At 36.3% G+C, this 18529-nt stretch overlaps 1 long non-coding RNA gene across 1 annotated transcript; it reads left to right on the top strand.

Annotated features, from left to right (window-relative positions):
- Window positions 1–576: 576 nt before the first annotated feature.
- Window positions 577–12915, top strand: LOC119715768 (uncharacterized). Its single transcript, XR_005263177.2, has 3 exons — window positions 577–706; window positions 9928–10033; window positions 12779–12915. It is a non-coding gene; the product is annotated as an uncharacterized lncRNA (long non-coding RNA).
- Window positions 12916–18529: the final 5614 nt, after the last annotated feature.

Genomic DNA, 18529 nt, shown 5'->3' with positions numbered 1-18529 from the left:
TGTTCAAGCACTTCAGATTTATGAGATTGACTGAATAGCTATGAAAGCTGAACATCTTAAGGGGAGGAAAAGCTGTATCTTCTCCTCCTGATTTTAAAACCTTTAAGATTTTATACTTTTTAAATTATTTTTTTTTAATTTTTTTTTACCCTCTGTCTAGACAGTCTCAATGTGGCAACTCAACATTGTGCATTTAATAAAAGGAGGGAGGACTGCAAAATAGCACAAGTAGTATGAGGTTAAAAACTCTGGGACATCTGACTCTGGACGTTTTGCTCAGTGGGTGGAAAGTGCCCAGCAGTCAGTCTTACACTAAAAATGATTTACTTATCTCCATAAACATGCCAGTAGATGTCCACGAGCCTACGTGCAGATGGACTATTTATCCATCTCTGGGTGTGAGGTGAAGATCTTTGCCCCAGGCTTTTGGTCAGACATTCAGAACATTCCCCAGGCTGTCAGTTGCATATATATCATAGCTATGATTTTGCAGCCAGAAAAAATGAGATAATCCAAGCATCACTCATGCACTCACTTGCATGCACGCATACACCCCTAATTCTTCATATTATCTGAGTTTACCAAATGCAAGTGTTATATGATTCAGTCCATAACCCTTTTTCATATACTGAAGGGAGATCCTGAGCTATGGACAGGAAGATGAAGAGCAGAAAAAAATAAAAAATACTACAGTTTCCTGTTATAGGTAGGTGTGAGAAAGGTAACTGTGGCTTCTAAAATATGATTAATAAAATAGTTTATGGGAAGGGACGAGCATATGTGGGGTACTAAACTGCATTAATCTTTGGGATGAACTATGTTGATTTTTTTGTTGATGTTTTGTTTTTAGTATCTACCATATAAAGTAAAAAAAACTTAATAGTTATTTTATTTTCTGTTTTCTGAATAGAGCTCCAGCTGTATGCATTTTTATTTTTCCATATAGCAGATGGTTATTTTAATTCCAGAGGAATAAGATAGAAATAGACAAACACATGGCTCCAACAAATATTTTGGTAGTGTGTATCTATGTGCACCCTCATTTGGCTTAACAATTTAATTTGTACAATTGTTCCCTCCCCCCCCCCTCACCCTCCACTCCCTTTGATAAGCATGCATCACCTGTGAGAGCTGTAAATGAACCTTGGGTTTTGCGGTGCAGAAACAACAGGGCATAAGTCTATGGCTGTGTACCTGGCAAACAAGTCACCCAGATGTGTCATGCGATATCATATTTAATAGAACTACTTTCAAGTCAATGCATTTTCAGTCCAGGTGTTAGTAGAAGCAACTGGGCTTTTAAAGTTTTAAGGATCTACTGTGGCCAGAGGAGCTATGTTAAGAGGATGCACTTGCCATTTTGGAAATCTGCTGTTGCTGGTGAGGTCTGCAAGGTTAAAAGCCCTATCTTCTTGGAAAGCTCTCAGACAAAATATTGATTCATACTTGAGTATTACAACTGCTGTAAGTTCTGTTATTATTGTCTTCCTCCTCCTCCCCCACCCCCCTTTTTTTTTTTGTATTTTTCTAGAATCTTTGATTAATTCATTTTTCTTTTATATATCTGCAATGTTTGTAACTCAGTAAATGTTATCTCTTCCCCTTCTCTGTCTTTTCTTCTCTCTGTCATTCCTTTCTTTTTCTGTGATAACTCCTGTGATAATTCTTCTTCCTATAAAAACATGCTTTTAATTTTTCAAAAGCTAATCTCAGTAATTATGATAAACTAGTGGGCCTTACTACTAAGAACTGTATAAATACTCTCCTGTCTGGTTTGTTGCTAATTCATTGGAGGTGTATTACAAATAAGACAGCGTTTTTTAATTGAGCTAGCTGCTGTCTGAATCAAAAGAGGATAAAACACAACATTTGAATAGGGAGAGCAAGAAGCTTAATGAGAGGTTGTCATCAAAGTTGTTGAAGGAGGAAGGTGAAAAAGAATTGCATCCCTTACATTTGCTTCTCACTGAGTTCATATGACTGACTGAAACTGTGTTAAACCCCAAGTGATCATCTTTCAGCCCTGACCAGAAACAAACAAACAAACAAAAAGAAACATTGCTCCTTGCACAGATGTATATAGCAAGAACTTGCCAGTAAATGTGCAGGAGATGCAGAGGGCAGGGGTGGTAATTTCCTGAAGCATTCATAGCTTCAGACTGATTGTCACTTCACTCTCTGCAAGATTCATCACAGTAAAGACTTGCAAGCAGCCCTGATATTTGGAGGCACTAGCATGTAGAGAAGCTCTGTGTGCCTTGTTGGAAACAGGACTCCCAGCTGTTTCAAAGCAAACCCAACAGACTTCCATTTTGCATGAGAAATGACTCATTCAAAATGAATATCTGGAACATGTTGGCTATCCTGTGCCTATTTATGTAGCTTCTCTGTAGAGAGCTTGAGTCAAGCCTGTTGATACCAGCAAGTGACTTTATTGGCTTTGAATGAAGCACATGAAGGCCTAACATGATAACAAAAGATGAGAATCTTGTCTGTCATCCCCTACATATGGTGATATTCTGGTACTGTATGAACAGTGTTTCTTAAAATGTGATTTACACATCTCTAGCTAAATTCTATCATCAATACACAAAAATGTGCAAGAAAATTGATTGTTGTTAATTTAGATTTGAAATAAATTAGATCTGTTCTATGATGCAATAAATACTGAATTAGAACCACCTTCCTCATTAAAAATACTCTATTATGAAGTTTTATAATATCTTGTAAGACAATAACAGTTATCAGTATCAGAAATTTCATCTGGAGATCCTCAAAAAAGTAGTGATGGTAGAAGGTAGAAACTTTTTTTTTTTTTTTTTTTTTTTTCCCCCAAGCACAGTAAAGGGGCCCAAACATAGCTTTTGATACAGAACTGAGATTTATTTATTTTTTATATATAATACTGCAAGAAATAATCTTGCTTTCTACAGAAAATACAGTAGTATTCTTACCACATCGTCCATCACAGATTGGAAGGATTGCCTTGCCTTTCAAAGACTAGCGATTCCTCCAGCAAGAATATTGTATAGTATGTGAAGCTTTTGCCCTGTCTTGTAGTCACTCTACCTCTGCTTCCAGCCATGGGGCAATGAGTAGGCTCTGATTGCAGCTGCTTTGGAGCTGACATTAGAAATTTGAGAAAGAGACAGCACAGCTCCAGCTAAGCAGAACTGGGTGGTGTTCATCCACGTGGAGAAGAAACAGCTTGGAGAGGAAACTCCTCTACAGATGACATAGATATAAAATGCAATAAATTAACACAGACAAATTCAAACCCATTAAAAAAGTGACATGCTTTAGGTCTGATCCTGAAGATTTTGTCTTATTGATTCACTTATTTTTGTCTAATTCCTTGTACATTTTATTCCCTCTTTCACATGTTTGCAGCTTCCAAAATGAAACAATTTTTGTGTGAGGAATTCACATTTTCTTGTACTCATACCCATGTGTTACATTTAACTTATTTCTCAAGCATTTTATACAATGCTTTAACATCATTTGTGCTGTCCTATTTTTCTTTCTTTCCAAGAATATTTGCCTTTTTATGTACTGTCATATATACTCATGATACATGAAGGTGCAGTCTTATTGAAGTTATGTCGAGGAGTGAACAGTAATGAATTTTGAAGTCAAAGGGTTTTTTGTTTGTTTATTATAGCCTTACAGATGCCTGAATATATTTTATTATAGATGTCACATTCTAATACGTCAAAAATATTTAAATCAAATAATAAATTCGTGGCTTAATGTTTGGGCTGTAACAAGCACATCTCTTAGATAACTTAGAACTGCATATGCAAACCACACAGAAAAAAGCAGAAAGTTGCAGTGTTTTCACCATCAGCTCCTTCAATGAAGCATCATTCTGTCTCCATGACCTTGTCTCTGCAGATGTACTACATGAATCTAAATTTTATTTTAGGTTTTTATTTTTATTTTATGCTTCAGTTTCCCTAATCATGGAATTGTTCTCCCTAGTGCGTATGATGCATTTAGAGTACTGGCAAGACTTTACAAAATTGACTAATAATTACTAATGTGAGGACAATAAGAACAAAGGAGACAAACCTGAATGCTAGAATGAATTTGATATATTCAGTCAAACATGATCTATTTCCTTTTCTCTAAATTAATAATTAGAAAATGAAATTAAAACCCTGAAGCTGCTGAAGACTAAAGTTTAAATCACCTTAAAATTGCTAAAGTCCAGAGGAAAGCATATTCAATGTTTCATATATTATATTATATATATTATATATTATATTATATATGAAGCATTGAATATTCTATATAAGAAACTCTAAGAAAATTCTAAGAAGATAAAGAGAATAATATATACTTTAATATATGCTTTGAATTGAAGCATTGAATATAGAATATTCTATATTCTATATATATTATATATATATATTCTATATATATTCTATATGAATATAGAATATTCTATATTCAATGCTTCAATTCAAAGCATATATTAAAGTATATATTATTCTCTTTATTTTCTTTTGGGTGAATTATAACATTTTCTCGCTACAAGGACATCGAGGTGCTTGAGCGGGTCCAGAGAAGGGCGACGAAGCTGGTGAGGGGCCTGGAGAACAAGTCCTACAAGGAGCAACTGAGGGAGCTGGGCTTGTTCAGCCTGGAGAAAAGGAGGCTCAGGGGTGACCTCATTGCTCTTTACAGATACCTTAAAAGAGGCTGTAGCGAGGTGGGGGTTGGTCTATTCTCCCACATGCCTGGTGACAGGATGAGGGGGAATGGGCTTAAGTTGCGCCAGGGGAGTTTTAGGCTGGATGTTAGGAAGAACTTCTTTACCGAAAGGGTTGTTAGACATTGGAACAGGCTGCCCAGGGAGGTGGTGGAGTCACCATCCCTGGAAGTCTTCAAAAGACGTTTAGATGTAGAGCTTAGGGATATGGTTTAGTGGGGACTGTTAGTGTTAGGTCAGAGGTTGGACTCGATGATCTTGGAGGGCTCTTCCAACCTAGAAATTCTGTGATTCTGTGATTTTCATCAGAAAATATCAGAAAAAAAGTTTTCATTATTTTCTCTTCTCTTCTTCTATTTTAATTTATTTATTTTTTTAATTCTCTCCTCAAATAACACATTATTGTTTCCCCACTGTATGATATTACTATCGAGATGCCAGTTCATATTTCTCAGGAAGAATGTAGAATCATAGAATCATTAAAGTTGGAAAAGTCCTCCAAGATCACCTGGTCCAACCGTCCCCTACCATCAATATCACCCACTAAACCCTGAGCACCACGTCGAACCTTTCCTTAAACACCCCCAGGGACTGTGACTCCACAACATCCCTGGGCAACCGGTTCCAATATGACCAATACGACACAGATTTTTCTGGGAGTCTTGGGAGTCTTGCATTATCTCACCGTGGAATGCAAGCAGTACCCAACCAATAAAAAAAAAAAAAAAAAAAAAAAAAAAAGTGGGAAAGTCTTGTTTTTGACAAGAATTTCCACAGATCCAGGGTGTAATTTCTGACCCAGGTGCAAGACTTAGTTTTTGGTGAGAGATGTCATTCACCCTGGTTATGAAAAATCCTTATCTCCAGTAGAGTTTCAAACCAGTAGAGTAGAGATTTTGACCCTGGGGCTGTCTACCAGTAAGATAAAGGTCTTAATAATGAGGAAATCAGGATTTGTATGGTACAAAGAGAGCATATATCTTGAAATCCTTTCTCAAAGAAAGGATTACAAGCCTTCATTGCTTCTGAGATAATTTGCTTCAACATAGTGCTGAGTGGTCTTTATAAAGAGTTACTGAAAAAAGTGGAATTGGCCTTGGATGTTTCCACAGAGCATCTGTTTACAAGTGAATTACTAGTTTGCTATAAAGGAGAAGAGTTCACTTGTCACTGTGGTTCTCCAGCCATGCTTACCAATTGTGCTGTTATCTTGCAGTGTGGTAGAAACTGTTTCCCTTTCTATCTTGGACCTGTGACTGTGATTTGTTCTTAAGGGCCACAGTGAGGAAATACACATCAGTAGGTATTGGCCTACACCCATACAGCAGTATATAGGAATGCGAGTTCCAAGTTACGTGAAAGACAGACTGCAAAAGCATGATTTAAACTGCAAAAAGGTTAATTTACATACATTCAAATATAGCTAACCACTGCTTATACACTGGATGGTTGTTTTCATTGCAATGACTGAATCTAAAGAACCTGAAGCTGAAACCAAGGAGTTAAGCACAATCTAATCATCATAAATTTTTAAAAGGCAACACTGGAAGAAATGACAGATTCTAAAAACATATTAATAGGCTAGAAAAAGTTGGGTTATGTTCTTGGAAACATTGCAAAGACAGTGACAGAGGTATTTTTATAAGTTTGTGAAGCAGAAGTGAATACAGGACAGAAGGTAAGACTAGCCTGCAAGTCTAAATTAGATTGCTACATAATATGGTTCACATCAGCTGCTGTTAAGTGAAGTCTGAGTCAGAAATAGGAACTTCACAAAAAACATCCTTCTCAAAAGAAAATTAGAGGAATATAGTAAGATGAATGACCAGTCATTTTGGCTACATAACAGAAGCAAGATTTTTTACTTTTATTAAAAATGAAAGAAAAGAACAAAGGGAAATAAAAGTTGATGAGAGGGAAGAGTTCTTCTCCAAAATCTATTTTTTTGACAGATGCCCTCATACTTTCATAAATGTGAAATTGATATCTAAACCTAACCTCATCAATAACATATAAAAGACAAATAACACAGAGCTTCAGTACTTTTTAATCATTTCAATTGACTCATCTTTTCTGTGGACTCATTTTGTTCATCACAGTCCAGTTGTGATTAACCTGTAAGGAACTAAAATGATGATACTGGCTACAGAGTTTTGCATGCTGTTTGCCTAGGTGCTACTCTACCTTAATTTTGGCTACCTGAGAGGCAATCAAAGATAGAATAGCCTTGGACACATAGTCACAGTATTTGTCACTTAGGAGGTGTCTGTGTGAAATGAGAGCTTTTCTTGCAGAGAGAGAGATTTTTATCAGCTTCATGAGAGACATTTCAACTGTGCAGAAAAAAAAAAAAAAAAAAAAAGGAGAAACACTTCATAAACATTACATATTTTGTATGGGTCATATGAGGCATTGACCTTGTTTTCACATTGCCTCTGTTCTCCTTTTACGGTCCTGTGTAATACCAGTCCTGATAAGGAGGAAAGTATATTAAAATCACTGTACAGAGTTAACCTAGCAGCTTCCAGTTTCCTTGGAAAAAGTTTTACTTAGCCAATGAAGTTTTATAACTACCAGCAACAGTTTTCAGGGCAATCCTAAACCAAAATCCATAGAAAAGGACCATGAGGATGATATCCATTATCTGGAATCAGGTATCTGGAAGATATACATACACTACCTTTCATAAGAGTAGATTTATAGAGAAAAAGAGCTGGTAATAATAATCTGATGCCTACTCCCATTCCAAGTATTTTTATTCTGGATTTTTTCTATTCTGGTCCTGTAGTCTAAATGCATGCTTCCAGCTGGAGTATACTATATGATCTCCTGAAGGTTTTCTTCCTGTTTAAATTTATCCAAAAAGAACCCAATTCATGCATTCTATATATTTCCCCATAATGATGACAGAAGCACAGTAAATGGGTGACTGAGATACTTACTGTAGAAGTGTACTTCTGTTTTCAGCTAAAATATTTATGTGGGTAAGCTACAGATGGTGCATAGGAAGATATACATGTATGAAACCTATCAAAATCAGAGAGTTGAACAAAGTCAGTGAAACAAAGGATACACTGAGATATCTGTCTTAAATCCCACAGCAACTACAATGCCTTAGCTTGCACTAAAGAAAGGTATTATCAACCATTTGAATTCACTGTGCATTATAATTTTGCATAAGTAGAGGTGGAGTTCATCTGAATAAATAAATATATATATAAGTCCCTTTCCTTGGAAAATCAATGCTATAGCCAATCAGCCAATACCTGCAAATCTGGATTTTTATTTATTTATTTTCCAGTTGTCAGCTATTTTCTGCCCTATGCTATTCCCAGCTTATTCTTTCCCTTGGTCTTTTAAATTCTTGAATGTTTTTCACCTTTTCTCCAAAAAAAAAAAAACATTTCTGGAGGGGGAAGAAAGAATCCATTAAAAGAATGCTTTTAATGACCTCATGCTAACAGAACTATTGACATTTACTAGTTACCAAAACATCATTGCTGCTCTTCTTCCCTTTTGCCTATGTCTTTGATTTTATATTAGTATGTTCTTACCTTCTGTGTGATTGTGAAGAGTTTTGTACAATTTCCACACAAATAAAAGCAGAGCTTAGTTTTTCCTAAGAGGTAGTGTCAGTTTTGTTGATAGTACAGTAGGATTACATAAAATTAAATCACAAAGGATGGAAGTCCAATTGAGGTTGAAGACTAACCAGGTAAAGAAAGCTGATATATTTTTCATTATTTATTTATTTATTTTTGTGCTGAGCTAACCTAAAATTCTCAAAAGCTAAGAAGTGTATGTCCAAGGGAAGGAAAATGAGTTTTGAGTCAAGCTTCCACAGAAATCTTTGATGTTCTAAAAATAAAACATCATCTCTGAACTCTTTACAGCTGAAATTCACCCACAAACTTGTTCATTAAAGGCTGCAGCCTGTTGTCCCTCCTCACTTTTTCCTAACCCCTAGCTGATTTTGAGTAAAGGTGGCAGAATTAGTTACTCTAGTTGCGTCAACTGTTTGTGGAAAATGTGCTCCAGACTTATCCAAGAATTACACAGGGTGTTTCCCTCTGTTCATGTGGTCACAATTAATTAATTAATTTATGTAAGTTTAGTAGGACACAGATCAAACATTTTAAATAATCTTAACACTGCAAAGTCAAAAAAGGGTCATGTAATTTTGCAAATAAAGGTCTGAGCATGCTTAAAATAGTTGCTTTGCAAGAAATAATGTGTAAAATTTGATCAGAGAGGATTTCAAGGCTATAAACATTAAGGTAGGTAGCAGAAGAGCCAGATGGGCTCTCTGAAGGAATTCTGCTTGTTCTCCCTGTACAAGGAGGACCAAAGATACATATTAAAGAAGGTCCAGGTTGTCTTTCAGAGCTAGAGTTCAAAAGCAACCCTGCTTGGACACCCTCTGTTAAAGAAAGAGCTTAATGCTGAGGACTTAATGAGTCTCAGTGATGCTAAACATCTGCCCTTCACTAGCTGTGACATTGTGAGTCTTTTTCAATTCGAGATTTTAGGATTGCATAATTAAATGCATCCTGAAAGGATGCCAGTAATTGATTTGAGACACTGTTAGGTAAGCTGCCTATTTTTAGTGTTATTTTGGGGGATGTGTACAACCAATCAATGATACTTTGGCTATCTTTAAAGCTACTAACAAAAAATATGCAAGCTGCATTATATACAGATAAATAGCCAGACTGCCCGCTGATTTAGATGAAGTCTTGCTACTGCTTTACTCCTGTATTAGAAATGCTGAGATCTGGCAGCTGTCCAGCTCTGTATATTCTTGAACAGTGTCCACAGTACAAAGCTGTCGGGGCTGACCTTTCCATGCAGAGCATCACACCTTTGGGCGCTTTGAGATCCTGGAAAGGAGCCTAGAAGCAACACGCTCTAGAAGAGGAGGCCAAATCTACCAGAGAGAGTTTTGTGTCATGGACCAAAGTCAAAAACAAAAACAAACAAACAAACAAACAAAAAAACACAAAGCTTTGCCTTGAAATTCAGGCTCAGGACACCTGAAGGACAAGATGATAGAAAAGGCTATTTGGAAACCATCCCTGTCATACTAGAGAGGGCAAGTGAGGCTGAGGTATGCTAGCTGCTCTATGTTAAGTTTTCCTCCTTAGTTCCTCCTCAGTTCGCCCCAAGTCCTGTGTAATGCGTATTTGAGGGTGTTCTCTGTTTTTGTGTTATAGAATCCAAGTGGCAACCACTATGGACAGCGGCAACCACTATGGAGTCCCCAGAATATCATAAGGTTAAAATTTAGTAAGGAGGATCCGAAGAAATTTGCACATGATGGTAAGGTTTATTTTCAAGTTAAAAAGAATATATCTCATTATGGAAAATCACAATAAGAGGGTATAAATGGCCCAAACATTTAAAAATTTGTTACAGACCAAAGTTGAGGTGTCACAATATCACAATAACCTTTGTTCTGCCCCAGAGTGCTTCAGGAGATCCTACCTTCACACTGTCAGAGGTTATGAAGAACCTTTACTAGAAAACCGTACCAGTGTTACTTGCTTTTAGGACTTGTACCTTCTTTTTTGGTGTGATTATTGATTTTTGTAAGTCATAGGTGTAAAAGTACGACTGTGTGTGCTGAATTCACTACTGTACAACAATCTTTGATTACAAGGACCATGTACTGTTTCTCATATAACACAATAGATTATATGCAAGAGAATGACCTTATCATTAATCAAGACTGGAGATGTCTACTCTTAAATGTGGTGCACTGAAATATTTATGGGAAAATTTTCTCAATCAGAGAAGAAAGAAACATTGCAGAAGCATCGTACTTTGTTTTCATCCTCTCTAATAAGTTTCTCTATTAGAGTATGCTTTAACAGAAGGTTGAACCTGCTCCAGTAGCTGCTCAAATACAGAAACAAAACAAATAATCTCATAGTTATAGTCTATCTGGCTAGAGATGATGATGAATGCCAAATAAGAATTTTGCATGAGTCTAAGTTGAATGTCCTGCTGAAAGCGTGGCCTATGAAGCAGTATTAGCCTCTGAGTGGCAGTAGTAGTCGTCTGTGCTCTGGTTTCTTTCTTTACTTATAAAAACATTAAAATTTAAAATCTGTTTTAGGCTTCCATAATAAATGTTATGTTCAAAATATTAAATAAAGGAAAAAAAAAAAAATAAAAAAATATATATATATTTCCCCAGAGCTAAATATTTCTGTGTTCATTGGTCACATTTGGCTATGACATTGAGGCAGAAATATCTCTGAAAACACTCCTATTTGCCTTCTGGTTGAATTTGAGAATGTCTCTCAACAAATAAATTTGTTAGTGTGGCAGTCCAGTCCATGTCTAAATTGGATAGAGTTAAATCCCAAGATTTTTCTTTTCCTTCCTTCCTTCCTTCCTTCCTTCCTTCCTTCCTTCCTTCCTTCCTTCCTTCCTTCCTTCCTTCCTTCCTTCCTTCCTTCCTTCCTTCCTTCCTTCCTTCCTTCCTTCCTTCCTTCCTTCTTCCTAGAAGAGAGTAGGGGAGCAGCTTGTTCATTTAGCAATTTTGCCACAGCCCTGGATCTTGAATACCACAGAAGGATGAATTACTCTTTGGATGTGTGTTGTTACTCTTCCTTACTTAGGAACGATAAATCACAGATAGATTAATCCCCAGCTTCAGTATTAGGGAAATGGGTTTATGTACCTGCTGGTCAAGGATACCAGCTCTTTCTTTGGTCAGTATCAGCTATGAAAATTGAAAAAGAACACTACTTGTAATTTACCATACATCTATAATTTGGCCAAAGGAACCAAGAATAAATAGGCTGTCATATAATTAGGCTCTTTGTGATTTGGAAGGAGATACTGGAGACAACAGCAAGAGTCTTAATTATAGCTGAAACAAGAGAAAGAAGGAGCTTCTGTTCATCTCCTATTCAGGAACAATCAAGCATATTTTGATCTCTTGAAAGGTCTTTTGTGAAGCTGTCCTGCATTTCTGTGACTTCAGATAAAATTTCTGTCAAACATTATTGTTAAAATAGCTGAAGAGAATGTAATGAGCAGCACAGCCAGCTGCTCCTTGGGAATCACTGCTGTGGTGATTATTTTAGGATAGTCTCACAGACTATGTCTGCACTGTTGGGCTGCGTATTCTACAGTATCTCTTCTGTGCAATAAGACTGGCCATTCTGCTGGGATAAAAGCTCAGCTGGGTACATTAATACAGCTGGAGTAAAAAACAGTTGACTAACTGGAGTCATAAAACTTAGTCCTAGAAAGGAGAAAGGATAAAGAGTGTTAGCAGAAAACAGACAGGGATTTCATTCAGTACTTAACCGAATCAGCTGAAAGATGTGTAAAATAGCTGGAAAACAGAAAAGAAAAGGGAAAGGGAAAGGGAAAGGGAAAGGGAAAGGGAAAGGGAAAGCGAAAGGGAAAGGGAAAGGGAAAAATGAAAGGAAAAGAAAAAAGGAAAAAGGAAAAGGAAAAAGGAAAAGGAAAAAGGAAAAGGAAAAGAAAAGGCACAACCACTCCAGTGTTTCCACTAGATGGATTCCAGCCATTGTTTCCACTTCTGTGCTCTAAAGACACAGATTTTTCCTGTTACTATTTTGATGAGTAACCATATTTTCTATTGTTTAGATTATTTCCCTGAAGGTCAAAAGAGCAAAATAAAAGTGTTTCATTAGCAGTTAAATTGCTTGTTACAGAAGCAATTAAGCGAAAGAAAGTTCCCAAGAAGGTACCTAGTTAAGGAAAAAGATCTTGTTATAGTTTATGTTCCAAAATAATGTTATAATGATGTGAAACGAAATCTTTTAAGGGGATGCTCTGCATGAAGTCCAACTAGACTCTGAAAAGAGTATATTCAGGTAGACTCCTAATGACAGCAAGGATTCTCACTCTTACTGCACAAAACTGGCAAAAGAATTAATTTTATTTCTATTTAACATTTCAAGTAAATATTATACAACAAGTGACTCCAAGTAGTAATAATAATAATAATAGCAATAACAAAAATAATAATAAATAATATTAAATAATAACCATACTAACTTTCTGTGCTCTTATTTTTAGAGGCCGTTAAACAAAGAGTACACAGGAACTGACCAAAAATTCCCAACCTCATATGTATGACATAAAGTGAATTACATATATGACATTTCTAAAATGGTCCACAGCAACAGTGGAAAATATTGTGTCTACAGAATCATTGGACTCTGTGAAAGAAGTCATGTCCCCAAATGGCTCCTGCAGTTGGTTGATTTTCAGTCCTTTACATCATGCCCTACTCTTCCCATCCTACCTACAGCCAACTGGCGTAAGTTGGGGCCAACCAACTTCCTTTTGCAAAGGTAATGTATGTATGCTATTGTTTTTCCTGCCTGTTTTTGTTTTTGTTTGTTTTTCCTTAATGTTTTCTCCTTGATCACCTGTAGACCTTCTATTTCTTGGAGCAGCTGGTCAGTAAAAATATTTTCAGTTCTGTCATGACAAATACAGCCCACATGTAACCAACCTCTAAGCTATTTTAAGAAAAAGAGGAGTCAGAAGATTAACAGAAGTAAAACCAATCTTCAAATACTTGATGTTCTAAAATATTGTTGTGGCAAATTATTAAAAAGATAGTCAGCTTTAACCTAAATAACTTGGAAATCTTGTTTTAAGTAAACAAGTTTATGAATAACAATGACAACAACAAAAAAGTACCCCACAAGCATAGGAAGTAGCTGTTGATTTTATGTAAAGAGGTGCATTTCAAGAAACTTTCTTTATTGTTTATTTTGGGGTTAGCTGAAAAGCAGTGAATATATCTGTATGAAAATACTGGTTTGCAGTTTAAAAACTGATAAAGAGCTTTTTGATTGCACTTTTCCTTAAGACAATATTTGCATTATATTATAAAAGTTTACTTTTTTTAAGCTGTTGAAGAAACTAATATTTTGACAAGGATTTAGAATATATATATATATATTTATATAATTTAGTTTTTGTCCATTATTAATGAAGACAAAATAAACACTTATTCCTCAATTTCCAGTAGGGCACACTCCACTCCGAAAAGAACAGTCATTTCATTAACAATGATCTTGGCCAGCTTTGGACTGTATCCTTGTAGGATGTAATATCTCACAGCACAGGCCCTATGGCCCCAATTTTCTTGATGTTTATAAGAAATTGCTTGTGTCAAGGATTAAATTGAACATAAAGCATTGAGTTTAGGCATGCATTTAAGCACTTTGCTTATGAAAGATCACAGGCATTATTCACGCTGGTAATAATAATTGATAAAGTATTGATTAAAGCATCTATAAGTAAAAGAGCCATTAAATAATTTATATTCTGTAGTGCTCCCCTGCTAAGAAAAGCATAATTGGAGTTTACTCATAGTCTCATGCACAAACATTACAAATGGTGAAAATCACTAAGCTCATAGACATCTGTAACAGCTGGCACCAGGCTGTTTACTCCATCTATAGCCCATGTGTATGTCTGGCCCTTTGGGCATAGGATGTGAAGAAGGTAATATAAGGGAAAGGCATCTGTGAGGAAGTTGCTGTGGATCAGATGAGAATGGAGGACAGACTGGGAAAAGGCTGTGGCCACAGATAGGCAATACAGGGATCAAAGATAAAGGGATGGGGTGAATTTGGGAGCAGAGGTGCTGTGGTGACATGCTGAGGGTCAGTGGAGATCTTTGAGATCCCCAGACCTGCAGTCCTGTCTTCATGTCCCAGATGAATCCTTCTCCTTCTTGTCCCAGCCCCAACCCAGACATTCTGTTAGTGTCACCTCAGTAATACCTGTCCCCACTCCTCCTACAGTCTGGGAAAGAGATATGCATCCTTCTACTTGGTTGTGGCTGCCTAGCAAAATCGTGTACCAGCATCACTGCTGCTTGAAGATGGGCAGCTGTTCCCAGAGTCTATTCATGCTAGTTGCAGGACACATGATTAAAGCAGCTACAGCAATAAGCCAGTGCAGTCTGGACAGCAATCTGAACTAAAACTGGACAAAGGGGTGAGCTGTGGTGTGACATGACCTTTGGTTGGACTGCTGCTACCATCCATGCTAGTTAAATGAAAGCTAGTGGAGTATTTCTTCACCTTGCTGTAGGCAGAACAGTGATACACACATGGTATAAAAGAAATCTTGGGAAAGTGTCTCTTTCAATTGTCATGTTGAGTTTTGAGCAGCCCGAGTCTTACGTGCACCTTGCATGCCTCATATATACCCTGCTCATGTCTTTGCCACCTATAGACTGAGGACAACAGTTGAGTACCCAAATGTGATGGCTCATTTGAGAAAGCCTTTAGGAAAGGAAATTGAACAGAATTTTTTATAGACTGGTTCAGTAAAAGCCAGTGGCCAGAAACTGAATTCATACCAAATTAATTTACTGTGCCAGGTCAGTTTGGAGAAAAGGATGCTGGTTTGCAGCTGAAAACTCCATTTGTTTTTTAGATTGCATTATTGATTTATAAAGCACCAAACACCATGTGGACCCTGAATGTATAACTAAATTAGTTATTCTTCAGAAATATCAGTAAAATGCAGAAAAATATCTTATGTTTGGATGAAATAGGGACATAAGGGACATTCCAATTTATTTAACTGTCTTTTATTAAAAAAAAAAAAAAGTAAATCAATATTTTAAGCAAGATAATTGTCATGTGCCTTTGTAGATATCTTAAACCTGTTACTTGGCTGAGAGATACAGTAAAGAAAAAGCAATAAGGTAGTGGCTATACAATATGCATAAGGTGAGTGATAAAATTGCTTAGACTTCCCTTTCTTACACAACTCTTAATTTATTTAATGTCCAGAGTACCTTATGGGCTATGAAAAGATTACAGCTGTAGTCACTGGACTTTGCACTAAAGTACAACAGAAAATAACTTAAATAAAGTTGTTGATTCAGTGAGACTAGACTTCTATTTAAGACCAAAATTAAGAAAGTAGACTCCCCCTGAGAATTTAAAATTAATTACCTGCCAAAGAAACTTAAAAATGCATTATAAGAATACAAAAATACAAATAAATAAATAAATAAAATGTTACAGAACTGCCCCTCTGAGAAGATAATTATTTTTATTTTGTCATTTTAATTACTAAACTGCAATTTGTTTTTATTTGTCATTATGAAGTTTGAATTTTTGATGCAAATAGTTCTACTTAGTTTTAATGCTTTTATTTCAGTCACTTGCTCAGGTGGCTTGTGGTTCTTATTCTAATACATAAATAAAAGAATGTAAATGCTCTTTTCATTTTAGGTTTACAGTTCAGAAAAAGCATCTCACAATTTAGATTATACGTGGTCATGATGAAACAGCATGCCTTAAAATGTTGCTGTGGTGACTCATGGGACATTTTAACTTACTCTGTAATCACATTCTCCTGGCTGCTTAAATTCTGTTCCTGAATGTGACCAAGAATTCTTTTATCAAAGCACACTAAATCAAGCCCTATCTCAAACATATGGCACATTGGCTCTGCACCCTATTTCTTTCATTGAATATGAAATTCCACATGCACCCATGTTCATCCTGGCCACCAGACTAGGAAGAACACCACTGTTTTTACATTCAGTGCTTTGCCATGAAGACCAGTCCATTTAATATTCTGAGGGCCTAAAGTGTTTTGACAGGCTTTTTCTGTCCACAGGAAAGGTTGCTATTCTTTTGTGGAGCAGACTGATGAATAATAAATCTCTGATTCCTGGAGGGGATTTTGGGTACGACTGCAATAGCACTAGGGCCAGATTTGCAATGCAGTTAACTGTCTGGTAGCTCCCATCATTCTCAGAACTACTCAAGATCCAGTCAGCCAATTTTTAAGTTCCTAATTCCTGTTTAGACAATGAGAGCTTGGTCTTGGTCTTGAGTTTCAGTGCCACAGTCCTGTGTCTAACTTCACATTCAGAGGGCAGGCAGCAGAGCTCTCCACTGACAATAGTAGGTCCTTCGGTGAAGCCTGGACTGATACACTTATCAGTGCAGTTGGATTACCTCTAAATTCAGTGTATACTTTCAAAATCTGAACTAATCAGTGTCCCATGTTCTCAGCAAACAAGTGTCAAATTTCAAAGTAGGTGTGATAAACAGTGACAGGAATCTGGTTAGTGAAGCAGGCAGTGCCATGGCGGGGACCTGTTCTACCTATGGATGCCTTAGAAGCCAAGAAATAACGTTTTAAGGATCTTGAAGAAAACTTTAAGTTAAGGTTCCTCAAGCATTTAACAAGACAAGGTGAGGTTTTCCTATTTTACCCTCTCCAGTTTATCCTTGCTTGTGTAAATTTGACTCAATATTTAATCAGCCTGAAGTGCTGTGTTGAATTCCACCTATGAAGAACATGAGTAAAATATGCAAAAAATATTTAAAATATTTCAAATAACTTGGGGGGAGGAGATTTAAACTTATTTGATCCTTTCAGAGGATTATAATAATAAAGCAACCTGCCATTTGTAAGCAGGTTAGAGGAATGTGTGACATAAGTGAAAAACACCAGATGGCTCCACATCATTAGAAATCAGGCTTTCCCAGAGTTTGAGCAGGAGGAGAAAAGGTGGACCTGGGGAGAGAGACTGCAGTGAAACTGCACCTTGGAAGTAGGGTGGAATGGACCTGTAAAACTGATTTAGTAAATCTGTGCTTTGTTTAAGATACTTTTAATTATAGCTGGGAGGGAGGGGATATAAAAATGAAGAGTTGAAATTAAGTGAAAAATTAATTTGATGTCTGAAGAGGATAAAAATAACTCAATGAAGGACCATTCTGAAACTACAGGAGATATGTTAATTCCTGGTTTAAACCAGGTTGGACCTATTTCACTGATTAATCCTCCTTGACAGATAAAGGTCTCCTAGATTTGATATTTCATTATTGTTTTTATTTTTAATATAACTTTTATGGATCTGGAGACTTTTTCTGAACATGTCTACTCTTGTGCAACCCTATTGACACCCAAGGAAAATAGTACAGAATAATAAAAACAGTAAAAGATAAATTAGATCAGCTGTTTTTTGTTTTGTTTTGTTTTGTTTTGCTTTTGTTTTTTAACAACCTTTGATGTTAGGGACTAAACAAAACATTTAGCTGTGTATATTCTATCCATTCTTTTTGTTTCTTCTCATAGTGTAAAAGAAGGCTAGGAAGAAAGCCACTGTATTTCTTTTTGTAATGAATGTGCTATATTCAGTGGTTTCATAACACACAGGTACTGAAGGGTGTAGGAGAGTTGATAAAGGTGCATTCCACTGTGAATAAAAGGAATGAACAGTCCTAGGGAAGCACTACATCTATGAATAATAGGTTATTCCTTTGCTGAATCACTGAGTACAGTGGCGGAAAATGTGTATAGAAGAGCAAGTTAACTATAAATTGAGTGTGAATATTTCAAAAGCAGAGAACTTGAAAGATATTCAGTGGGAAATTGTGTGTAGGTGAGTTGATTCTCATGGGTGAAAAAAAAAAAAAAGTAGCATTTAACAATTAATAAAAAATGTTGGCTATTTTGTTAATGTCTGTTGCTTTCTCAAAAGCACTGTGATGAGACATCTGCCATCGTTTGTATGCTCAGTCACTAAGGCAGAATGCACCCAAAAACAAGAAACACAAAACAAGAAACTAAAAGATATGGCCTTTACTCTTTCAGTTTTGAAAGGCCTGAACATCAGTTTTCCTGATCACCATGGTTGCTTAATATTTGACATACATGTTACAGAATGGTAGGTCCAGCTTGAGAAGAAACCCGTATATTTTTTGTCCTGACAGTCAGAAAAATGTCATGGATCTGCCACTTGATGCTACCTTGCATCTGAATATC

Source organism: Anas platyrhynchos, chromosome 1, assembly GCF_047663525.1.
Source record: "Anas platyrhynchos isolate ZD024472 breed Pekin duck chromosome 1, IASCAAS_PekinDuck_T2T, whole genome shotgun sequence".
In the NCBI taxonomy this organism is placed as follows: domain Eukaryota; kingdom Metazoa; phylum Chordata; class Aves; order Anseriformes; family Anatidae; genus Anas; species Anas platyrhynchos.
This window is presented reverse-complemented; position numbering and strand designations above follow the sequence as displayed.